Source organism: Falco naumanni, chromosome 2 (genome assembly GCF_017639655.2).
Source record: "Falco naumanni isolate bFalNau1 chromosome 2, bFalNau1.pat, whole genome shotgun sequence".
Classification (NCBI taxonomy): Eukaryota; Metazoa; Chordata; class Aves; order Falconiformes; family Falconidae; genus Falco; species Falco naumanni.
In genome coordinates this window covers 69,532,115-69,541,928 of record NC_054055.1, presented here as the reverse complement: position 1 = coordinate 69,541,928, position 9,814 = coordinate 69,532,115, and positions in this window count along the sequence as shown.

The following is a 9,814-nucleotide window of genomic DNA, read 5'->3' as shown; positions in this document are numbered from 1 at the left end:
AAACCTTTCTGGCGTCAGTAGAAATTGCTTGAGTACTCATAAATTCTGCACTCAAAGTTGCACTTTTGGCAATAGTCTGTAGCTCTGTCAGTTTGCTTTAATTGGATACCACCTTCTTAATGGCAGAACTGAAAGTCAGGTTCCTTCTGAAACAGTGGGGACGGGTGGCTCGCTCCATCAGAAACACATATGTAGGTAAGCACGTGATGTGTAGTAAGTAGCTGCTGCAGACCAGGGGATGGTGGTGTGGGTGGCGGGGAGGCATTTCTGTATGGATATTACTCAAAAGCACAGTCTGACACTCGTTCTCCTGATTTCATTAAAGAGCTGTGTGCAGGGGAATGGGTTTGTAACAACTCTCAGGGAAGACAAGCCAGCTAAGGAGTCTCGCTCCGTGGCACTGTTCCAGATACGCTTTTGTCTAGAAAATCCTTGGCGTCGATGCAGGGATTTTCATTGTTAGAGCCGAGTAAAAGATTGTAAAGGGGATTAAATGCTGTAATCAAAATATTCTGTGAAATTGGTCAAAGAACTGTTTCTCACAAATCTGTAGTTTTTTGGGTTTGCTTTTGGGTTTTTTGGGGGAGGGTTGTTGTTTGTTTGTTTTTTTGTTTTTTTTTTTTTTTAATTGCCTGACTGGTTTAACAGCCTGCAGTCATATTGGAAGAAAAGAAATACTTTTTTTTGAGTAACATGTTTGGAAAAGTGATGGTAACAGGAACAGGCAGGTAAGAAGCATTTTCTGATTACTTTCAGCCTGACCATCATCTGCGTGTCCAGCGCAACCATGGCGAGGACCATGACTACCCACAAAGGAGGCAGTGAGAAAATGAAGGGATGGAAGTGAGAAAGGAGGGAGAGAAAGGAGGGTGAGCGTCCCTCTGCGATGCTCTCTGCCAGCACGCTGTGCAGCTGTTGTGGATTCCTGGGGGACAAGCTGACACAACGTGGCAAAAGCAGCTGCAGACAAAAACAGTCAGGAAAGGATTTGCCCCCCTGGTTTATCCTTGTTACTCATTGGGGTGGCTGCTGGAGGTTTCACTGGAGCTAACCTTCATGGTGTACGTGGCTGGTTATTGACATTTACATTCGTGAGGTAAAGCAATGTTCTTTGAGGAAGTGCAAAGTGAAGCCTGCTTCATTTCTCTGCAGGGTGCCTAGCTCCTGCAGCTGAGATGGTACTCTACAGAGTGCTAGTAAACGGCTGGTAGGACAATCACAAGTAATGTCTGGATTGCTGACCCCATTCTTGCAAAATCCTAACTGGCTGCAAAGTATGTTGTACTTACTTTCTTTTAAGAAGTCATATTGAACCTCTTAAATGAGCTATTTATCTTCTGGGCCAGCAGTGGGGTTTTCCTCTGGCTCTCCTGTTCCTATCTGTCGTTTCAGCAGTGGGATTTCTACGCAGTAAAGACTAGATAAAGTATGTTGACATGAAATTCTGCTGTGTTAACTTAGAGTAAGTCTGGATTAATGCTGTGAAGTTGGTGGAGACACTGAAATTGAAAACAGAAGTCGGTCATCTATAATCAAAAGTGACAGAAGGGATGAAGAATCACAAGTATTTACAGTACCACTGTTCCCTCCGTGTCTCTTACTCACGTTAACGGTTTAAATTGGTCTATCTTTCCAGTTCACAATGTGGCTCATCTACCCAGGAGACATGTTGACAGTAGGGATCAGGGGAGTCATTTGACATGGAGGTAAGAAGGAATGGAGGCTTGGCAGCATCTCCTATATTAGACACCTCCAAACTCTGCACCTGATTTTTCCCTACATCACAAAGAGCTCAGAGGAGCCTCATGGAGTCCTGCAAGGCTCCAGCTTTTGCTGAGAGGACAAGGGGAAGACCTGGAGCAGAATTCACTCCCTATTAGTTGCCATAGCTCTGTTCCTTATCTGTTTCTAAACACTGCCAAGGATGCATTTGGTATGAACTGGGAAGGTGCCTTTCGTAATTTTCACACTGGGAAGCAGCCACTCTGAACTGGGTTGCAGCAAGGGAGTGGTCTCAGCGGTGGTACTTCACATTTGGCACACCATTGCCCCCACACCTTATGCCTGGGTGCCCAAGGAGATGTTCTTCGAAATGACCTGCACATGATTCAGATTTTAAGCCAGTTAACAAAAAAAACCCACCTTAAAGTAATGCATTGTTAAGATGGAAACACTTTTTAAACAGAAAGAAACACAAAAAGATAATGAAAAACGTTCCCCCCTCCTTTTCATACCACATCAGATTGACTTATACTCTGTTATGTGGCTTTACTTTGAAACAGATCATTCTCATTGCAACACGTTTAGTGCTGCCAGCCACCACATGGTTATTTGGCAGCTATTTAAAGCTCGGATCATATTACTCTGTCGCAGTGCTAGGCACCCATATTCCAACTGGTATACAACTGATCTAAAGAGAAATCAGCTTCAGGTTTTGTTCTCTGAAATTAAATGTGACGGCATGATCTCTATGATCCTTTCCCCCCCCTTTTCTCCTTTCTTTTTCTTTCTTTTTTTCTTTTTTTTTTTTTCTTTTTCATATGCATTATTACTTTTTGGAACAGCATTTTGCTAGCACCACAGGGGAAATTCAGTTAGGTTGTCAGCCTGATATAGTGTATTATCAGAAGCGTTAGCTTTTCCTCTCTCTTACATTTGCTTAAGAGCTTATAAACCACAGAGAATAAAAAGTGCTAAATAGAATGAAATGACCTGTCAAGAGTAGATATAGTATTTGTGAATGACTTAAAAAAATTCCACCAGCTTCAAGCACTCCAGTCTCACTGACTGTTTGCGCTATCTTGAAATTTGGCCTCTCTCTTTTTTTTCCCCCAAGTAAAGTACTTTGATGGTCATTGATCTTTGATGATTGCTTCTTGTAAAGGACTAATTTTGTCTTCCCATATTCAGCCCAGGACCAGATCTTGCAGCAGGAGAGGATGCCGTTATGAGATTTGAGACAGATTTGACTCCTGCTCTTAATATGATGAGCCTAATCCTGAATTTTACAAAACATTGAACAAAGTCAAGAGAAGTGACTCCCAAGAAGAATTAACCAATAAATACTTTACACTGCAGATAATTTAATTATTTTATTAATGGAGAATAAGAGAATTTTCCATAGGAAATAAAGTGACTGATCTCATACCCAGGTCATCGTTAACCTTGAGAGATGTATTAAATTGAGGAGCTGGGATGATCAGCTTGCATTTAACCTCTGAGTTATATGATATATATATATATGAGGTAGGGCTTACCCAGAAGTTCTGGTGGGTATTGATTAGGAAACTGAAGTTTCATATGCAGTCCTTCTTTTACTCCTCTTTTCTAAAGTCCTGTCTGTGGTGTTCACCATCATCACTTCCCCCCCTGCCCTATGCCAGCTCCCAGCAATTACGTCAAAACCTTTTCAGGGTTTAAAGCTTTGCCCTGAACTTTAAATAGCAACTTGCTAGTCAAAGCAATATGAACAGCATATTCCTATATGTTCCAGGACTAGTGCTAAGGTTATAATGTAGCTTGTTTCTTTGGCATGTATGTCACATAATCCAGTACAAGAACACCCTTTCAGCCTTCCCTGAGGAGCAGGCTTTAGCGAGGGAAGTGTTAGGGCTCCCTCGGAGCACCGTATGCTTCGAGGCACTGCTGTGCTGCTGCCATGCCCACAGCAGTCCTGGACATGTCTGGTGCTGAGACAAGCTTGCACAGCTACTTGAGCTGTTCCAGGACCCACACCGGCGTCCAGACGTGGGAGGATACAGCTTAAAATGCAGTCTCCAGAGATATCTATGTAGTTATGTAGTGTGGACATACCAACCAGCTCCAAAAAGTTAGCTTGAGTACTGGACTCTGCCAGCTGACGGTGATTACGCTGTGGTGTGCAAGACAGAGCTGCTCAAAGAGAGAGGAGGAACTATATAACCTGAACTGCGCTCTCTGCCTTAACCGCAGAAACAAGGCCCAGTGTGCCAGTACTGTGGTCCCATCGCTGTAGCTCCAAATAATTGTTTTGTTCTTTGAGTTGCACAATAAACCATTAATTCATGGGTTTCCCAAATGTTAGCTGTGTCTGAGGAAATGAGCCTGGTGGGGTTTAGAACAGAATGTGGTATTTGCAGGTTGTGGCTCTTCAGCGGATTCATACAGTATTGTATAGAAGCTGTGCAGTGCTTCATATTTCCTTGGAAGATGTTTCTGATAGACTGCTAAGTCTGTATCTACAGAGAATGCAATCCACAAGAGGCACTTGCTTCTAGTTGCTCTCAGGAAAAAAAGCTCTAGCCTGATAAAAAAAAAATCAACTCCTGTCAGCTTCGTTTTTCTAGCCCTAATGAAAACCTAGTAGTACCTTATTGTACAAACAGTCCCATAGAAATGTGTCACAAGGCAATGACGTACACACTCAGAAGACAGGACAGTGACAGCTGGTTCTGGTACATGAGACCCTCTTACAAGTCTAACCTGAGATTCACCCAGTAGGAAAATATTTGAATAACCTTTCTGCAGTAAGAAGCATTACTTTGTGATTCAGATGTATGGGAATATTAAGTAATTATATTCCAATTATTATTTGCTATAAAAAGTCATGTCTGACATTTTTTCTCTGCAGAAAAGAACCCCAACAAATTTCATGCGTATTTCAATGCCCTCAGTAATCTGTGCCCATATCTCCACTGCTCCAGCGAAATGAGCATATCCCTTGAAGACTCTGCATGAATCAGCTATAGGCTCTTTAATTTAATAAGGAGCTTCTGCACTCAGAAAGGGAAGAAATTCGTGAACTAGAGAGACCAAAGCAGAGGCTCCAGTTAGAAGCTAGTGCCCTACATCTTGGTATCTGAAACTCTTTGATCAGTCGTGTGCCTGGGTTATTTGGCCAGGTCCTTATTCCAGCACAAACACACTGCTTGTATGTTGAGACACAGAGATACTTTTAGATGCAAGAGCGTCTAAAACCTGCTTAATAATAGAAAAAGACAGGGCCTTGAGAGAACGATTTAACAAAAAAGCAGTTGGCCTGTGCCGGGGTTCAGTGCACCTGGGTTCTACTGATGAAGAGTTCTGAAGGTGTGGCTTTAAGTTTGGAAAGGACACCTGTACTACGTGGGCTTCTGAACTACCTGTTCTCCCAGCTTAAGACAAACGGTTGGCGAGAACAAACTCTCACCTCACGAGGCAGGGATACCCACCAGCTCCTTTGTGGAGGAAGAGCTGCAGCCTGCATCGCGTTTGTAGGGGTTTGTATTTGCTGTTCAGCTTAAGAGGGAGCACAGGTAATACCCCGCCACCCTTGTGCACGCCACAACGCGGGATGGAAATCCCATGAGCCGGTGCCTACGCCTGCCAGCCCGCCGCTGTTTGCTCTCACTCGGTGGCAGGTAAAAGCGGTCCGGGAGAAGACAGCGACGGCATTTTTGGAGAGGGGATGCGCAGCCCGGTGGTGTGTGGCTGTGGCGAGCCCTGCCCCGTGCCGGACGGCGGCATTCCCAGCGGGGCCGGAGCGCAGGGACACGGGCTGCTGCGGGCGCCGTGCGGTGCGGTGCGGTGCGGTGCGGTGCGGTGCGGTGCGGTGCGGGCTGCAAGGCGGCCGGCGGCCACCGGAGGGCTTCGTGTCCCCTCGAAAGGAGCTCTGCCGGGAGCTGATTCGAGAAAGCGGCTTGTTAGCGCTAACGAGAGCCTGGCTTTGCTCCTACCTTGCGGAGCGTTTGCTGTTGGCTCAGGTTTTATCCATTTAAAGGTATTCCGGCCGCCCTGCTTATTTTGGGGGTTTCAGTTCGGCCGGCCTTCACAGTGTTGGGGCTAATACACCGAAGCTCATGTTACTCTTCACAGGGGTCTTGTGTTACCTTAATAACAACAAAGGCCGTTTCTGGGGCAGGGCAGCCCTAAATGTTGTGCTAAAAGCTCTTTACAGCCTATCAGGCTCCTGTTCCCTTGGTGCTGCTCTACTTTTTTTGCTAGAACCGGGTGCTTCAATAACTTCTTGCTTAAAAAATTAGCTGTGAGAGTAATACATATTAATAACTATAATACATGGGTTTTTTTTAAACACTTATATTCATTCATAAGATCTCAAAGTGCTTTTTAAATGAGGTCAGCACAATTAACCGTATCGAACCGCTGCTGTGAAGAATTTCCAGACTTGCTCATAACTGATGCTGTCACTGTGCATCAGCCAGACAAACAGTCCCGTTTCTAACACCTTTAAGCTAAAGCTGGAACCAAAACCAAAACAGCAGGAAGCCCCCATATTAGATAAGGGTTTTGGTTGCAGATGCTGCTGCTGCCTTGAAGGGAGGAAGAAAACAGCCTGGAAGCATTTGGAAACTGCCCCGCTGTGGTTAAAATGGTTAGGGATCACTGAAGAGCTGAAACGAGGAGAAGCAGCAGTTGGCAAAAACTGGAAGAGGTAGCAGTGAGGAGGAGAGTGGAGTTTCTTAAGTAACGTGCAGCTTAGAGAGCTGTCACAGTTTTTGAGGTAGGCTCCTGCCCTGCCTCGAAGAAAAACGTTCCCAGTGATCTGGAAGACTGAGGGGGCTAAAGCCCTAAAAGGAGGCCTCCAATTTTAGAAATCTCTCTCTTCTCCATAATCCCTCCACTTTTATAACATTTTCTACGTATGACATTATACAAACTGCATAACTGACAAATCCTCTGTTTGCATTAGATTTAAGTGGCTTCCCTCCTATCACTCCTCATGGTTAAAAACACATTGCGGAAATTACTATCCTGCCTAGGAAAATGTGTGATGACTCTGGTGTCTGTCATGTATTTCTAAAACATTCTGGCACTTTTCCTGCCGGGTTGTCTTTTCCCTTCAGCTTCGAGTGCAGAAAGTGCAGGGTTAGGGCAAGATTTTTCAATTTCTCTGGTTATTGCATGCATGCATTGCAGCCCACATGCCAGGCATGTCAAGTTCTAAATGCTGAGCAGGAGCAATGAAATCCTCAGGAGGAAAGGAGAATAGAAAGCATAGGGAAGCCACGATTCAGGCTTCCGTCAGAATGGCCATATCATATCGGACCAAAGGTATGGGCCCAGGATCTTGTCTTCCTACAGTGGTCAGCATTTACAGAAAGACTGTCAGCAGACAGCAAGTGTAACATGACCTTTCCTCTCGCATGACCTTTCAGCTTCTGTAAAAGGGAAAAATTCACCCTGGCTTTCATCTTCTTGCCACGTGGACTAAATTTGGCCCTCTGCACCCAAACAACCCTCCGATCTCCTTCGCTCCTTCCTCCTGCAGGCCTCTGGCTGATGCTCCCGTGCTGCTTCCCAGGGTCTGCTTGCACAGGGCGTCTCTGAGAATTAATCACGCCGCAGAGATCCATTTTCCCTCTGATAAGAGCCCAGCTTAATCTGCAAAGAAAGGAGGGGAATCAATCTGCCTGATTGCCGTAGACCCTGCATTTTGCACTCCACAGTCCCTTGCCAAGCAGAGCAGCAGGGGAATCTCTGCTCAGTTGCTCCCAGCAGGTGTCACTATGGAATGGGAAAATGCAATTCTAGGGCTGGGAAAGGAGCTTGGCTGCAGGCAGAACATCCTCTGACATTGCCGCCGAGGTAGCATGCCACTACGTCCGGGACACTTTCATAATTAAATCTGAAACAGATGTGCTGCCACCCTCTGCTTTCCCCCCTTTTTCCCCCTCCATTGCAGCAAGCCTAATAGCGGGTTGGAGGAGTTTACTGATTTTTTTAAAACATTGTTCAGCAATGAATGAAGAGACACCTGCCTTAATGGATCACTACCCTGTGTAGTAACACAGCACAATAATGTGTGAAGTTTCCAGAACTGTTGGTAATTACTGATAAGCCCGGTTCAGCTCTCAGTTACATACAAAGCTGGGTAAACAATGAGAGGAAAAAATTAATTAGAGCCCGTGTTTGCTAAAGCTGGCTAGCGATTCCATCTGATCACGTTCCTGCTCCTTTTATTCCCTTTGCACAAACATTTGGGTGGTCAGGTTTTGCTGGCACCTAGGCATGCAGGAGAAGCTTTTGTCTGTGCAAATAGTACATCTCTCCCAGGGCACGGGCCCTTTTGGTGAGTGCTCGCCTGTGCTCTGCCCTTGTGTTTGCAGCTGGAAAGGTGTTTGGAGGCCTGACAGGGTAGAAGTTAAATGGTCACCTCCCCCAAGCAATGCTGGGAGTCTATACACCAGCAAGAGCAGCAGGGGAAGAGACAGGAAAACCAGGAATGGAAGACAGTGGGAAGGGCACTCATCTGGAGACATTTCACATGTGTTTTGACCTCAGAGTACCCTTGTGCAGCCTGTCTTCTGTGACAGTCAGCACAGCCTACACAAAGAGGGAAAGGGAAATTCAGCATCTCACAGAAAGATCCGCTTAGGCGTGCTCTGAACACACTGGTGGCACAAAAGTTGCGTCTTGCTTGGATTGCCTTGCTGGCTGGGAAAACTGAGGTGGGCCCTGTTCTTAGAGTTTTGTCCCAGCCAAATGGTAAGGCTTGATGAGGGCTACATGGCAGCTTGAACACTTCATGGGCCACTTGTTCCTCCCTGGTTCCTCATGAGGGACGTGGACAACTTCTGTGGGTTCCAGGGGACTGAGGGTGTCAGAGGGTGTTTCCAGGGATCTAAAAAGCATGTTCTCCTTCACGACTGATTGAACACTCTCACTACAGTAGGTCTGGTTTACTAATGCCAAAGCTATCCCAGCCTTGAGAAGGTGGTCACACCAGATGACCTCCAAATGTCCCTTCCAACTAAAATAACTGTAATTCTATGAATGTAGGGTCACATTTACTTATCCATGTCCTTGAACAGTGCCCTTATGCTTTATGCATGCCATTTACCAGTTTTATGCAGTGGCAGTGCCTGTTCTTCCACTCTGCCATTCTCAGAGATCAGGAAGGCTGACTGTGACAACTCCTTCACTGAGTATAAATCTGGTATACATCTATCCCTCTCCTTCATCCTGAGAGGAACTCAGATAACTATGCATGTGAGGACCATGACTGGTCAAGAATGAACAAGGAAAGGACTTCAGCGGCCTCAGCATTGTCTCCTCCCATGCTCCATTCCCTGAAGTGCTCCCTCAGAGTCAGGACCTCAGTGATTTCTTCAGATTCAGCTCCAAAGTGTAGAAACTAGGTCAGGCAATCATGGGGATGGCTTGATGTTTTGCTGGCAAAGAACAGTTTGGTGAGACCTGACATCTGCTTAGAGTCATGATGTGTTTCTCCTCTTGTGAAGAAATGCTTGGCAGATGGATCCATAAAATCCTACCCTTAAGTGCACCCATTTTATTGGTGGTGTTCATGCCCTGGTGTGCAGAGTTGTTTTTTATGGGGTGCTGGGAAAGGCTTAGATCAAAGCTAATGTGATTTATCCATGATACTTTCAGCAAGAAGAGGAGTTCAAAAGATAGGAAATTATCTGTGAAGGCGATCAGGCTTCACATACCCTTTCCTGTATTTTATGCAGAGTTGGGACCACAAAAAGAGAGGTTCTGGGCAGATGTCTAATATCTGTCTGTCCCTTTTCCCACTAGCATGTTGGACAGCATGCACCCCATCTAACTTAGCCTGTGGGTCTGCCCTTGGCCTCTAACCACAGCATCTGCCCTGGCAGTGTGCTTCTGAAACAAACTCGGACTGTGTCGGTGTAATTAAATGCTCCCCTGTCCCTATCTGAGCTACCGTTAGGAAAAAAAACAAAACTATGTACTAATTTTTGTTTATTCTGAACACAGTTGCTGGATGTAAGCCATCCTAATTAAACTGCAAACTTCTTTTGTAGAGAGCTCAGATGTTGCTGAAATTGATGTCAAGCGTTACACAAGCCTGTAT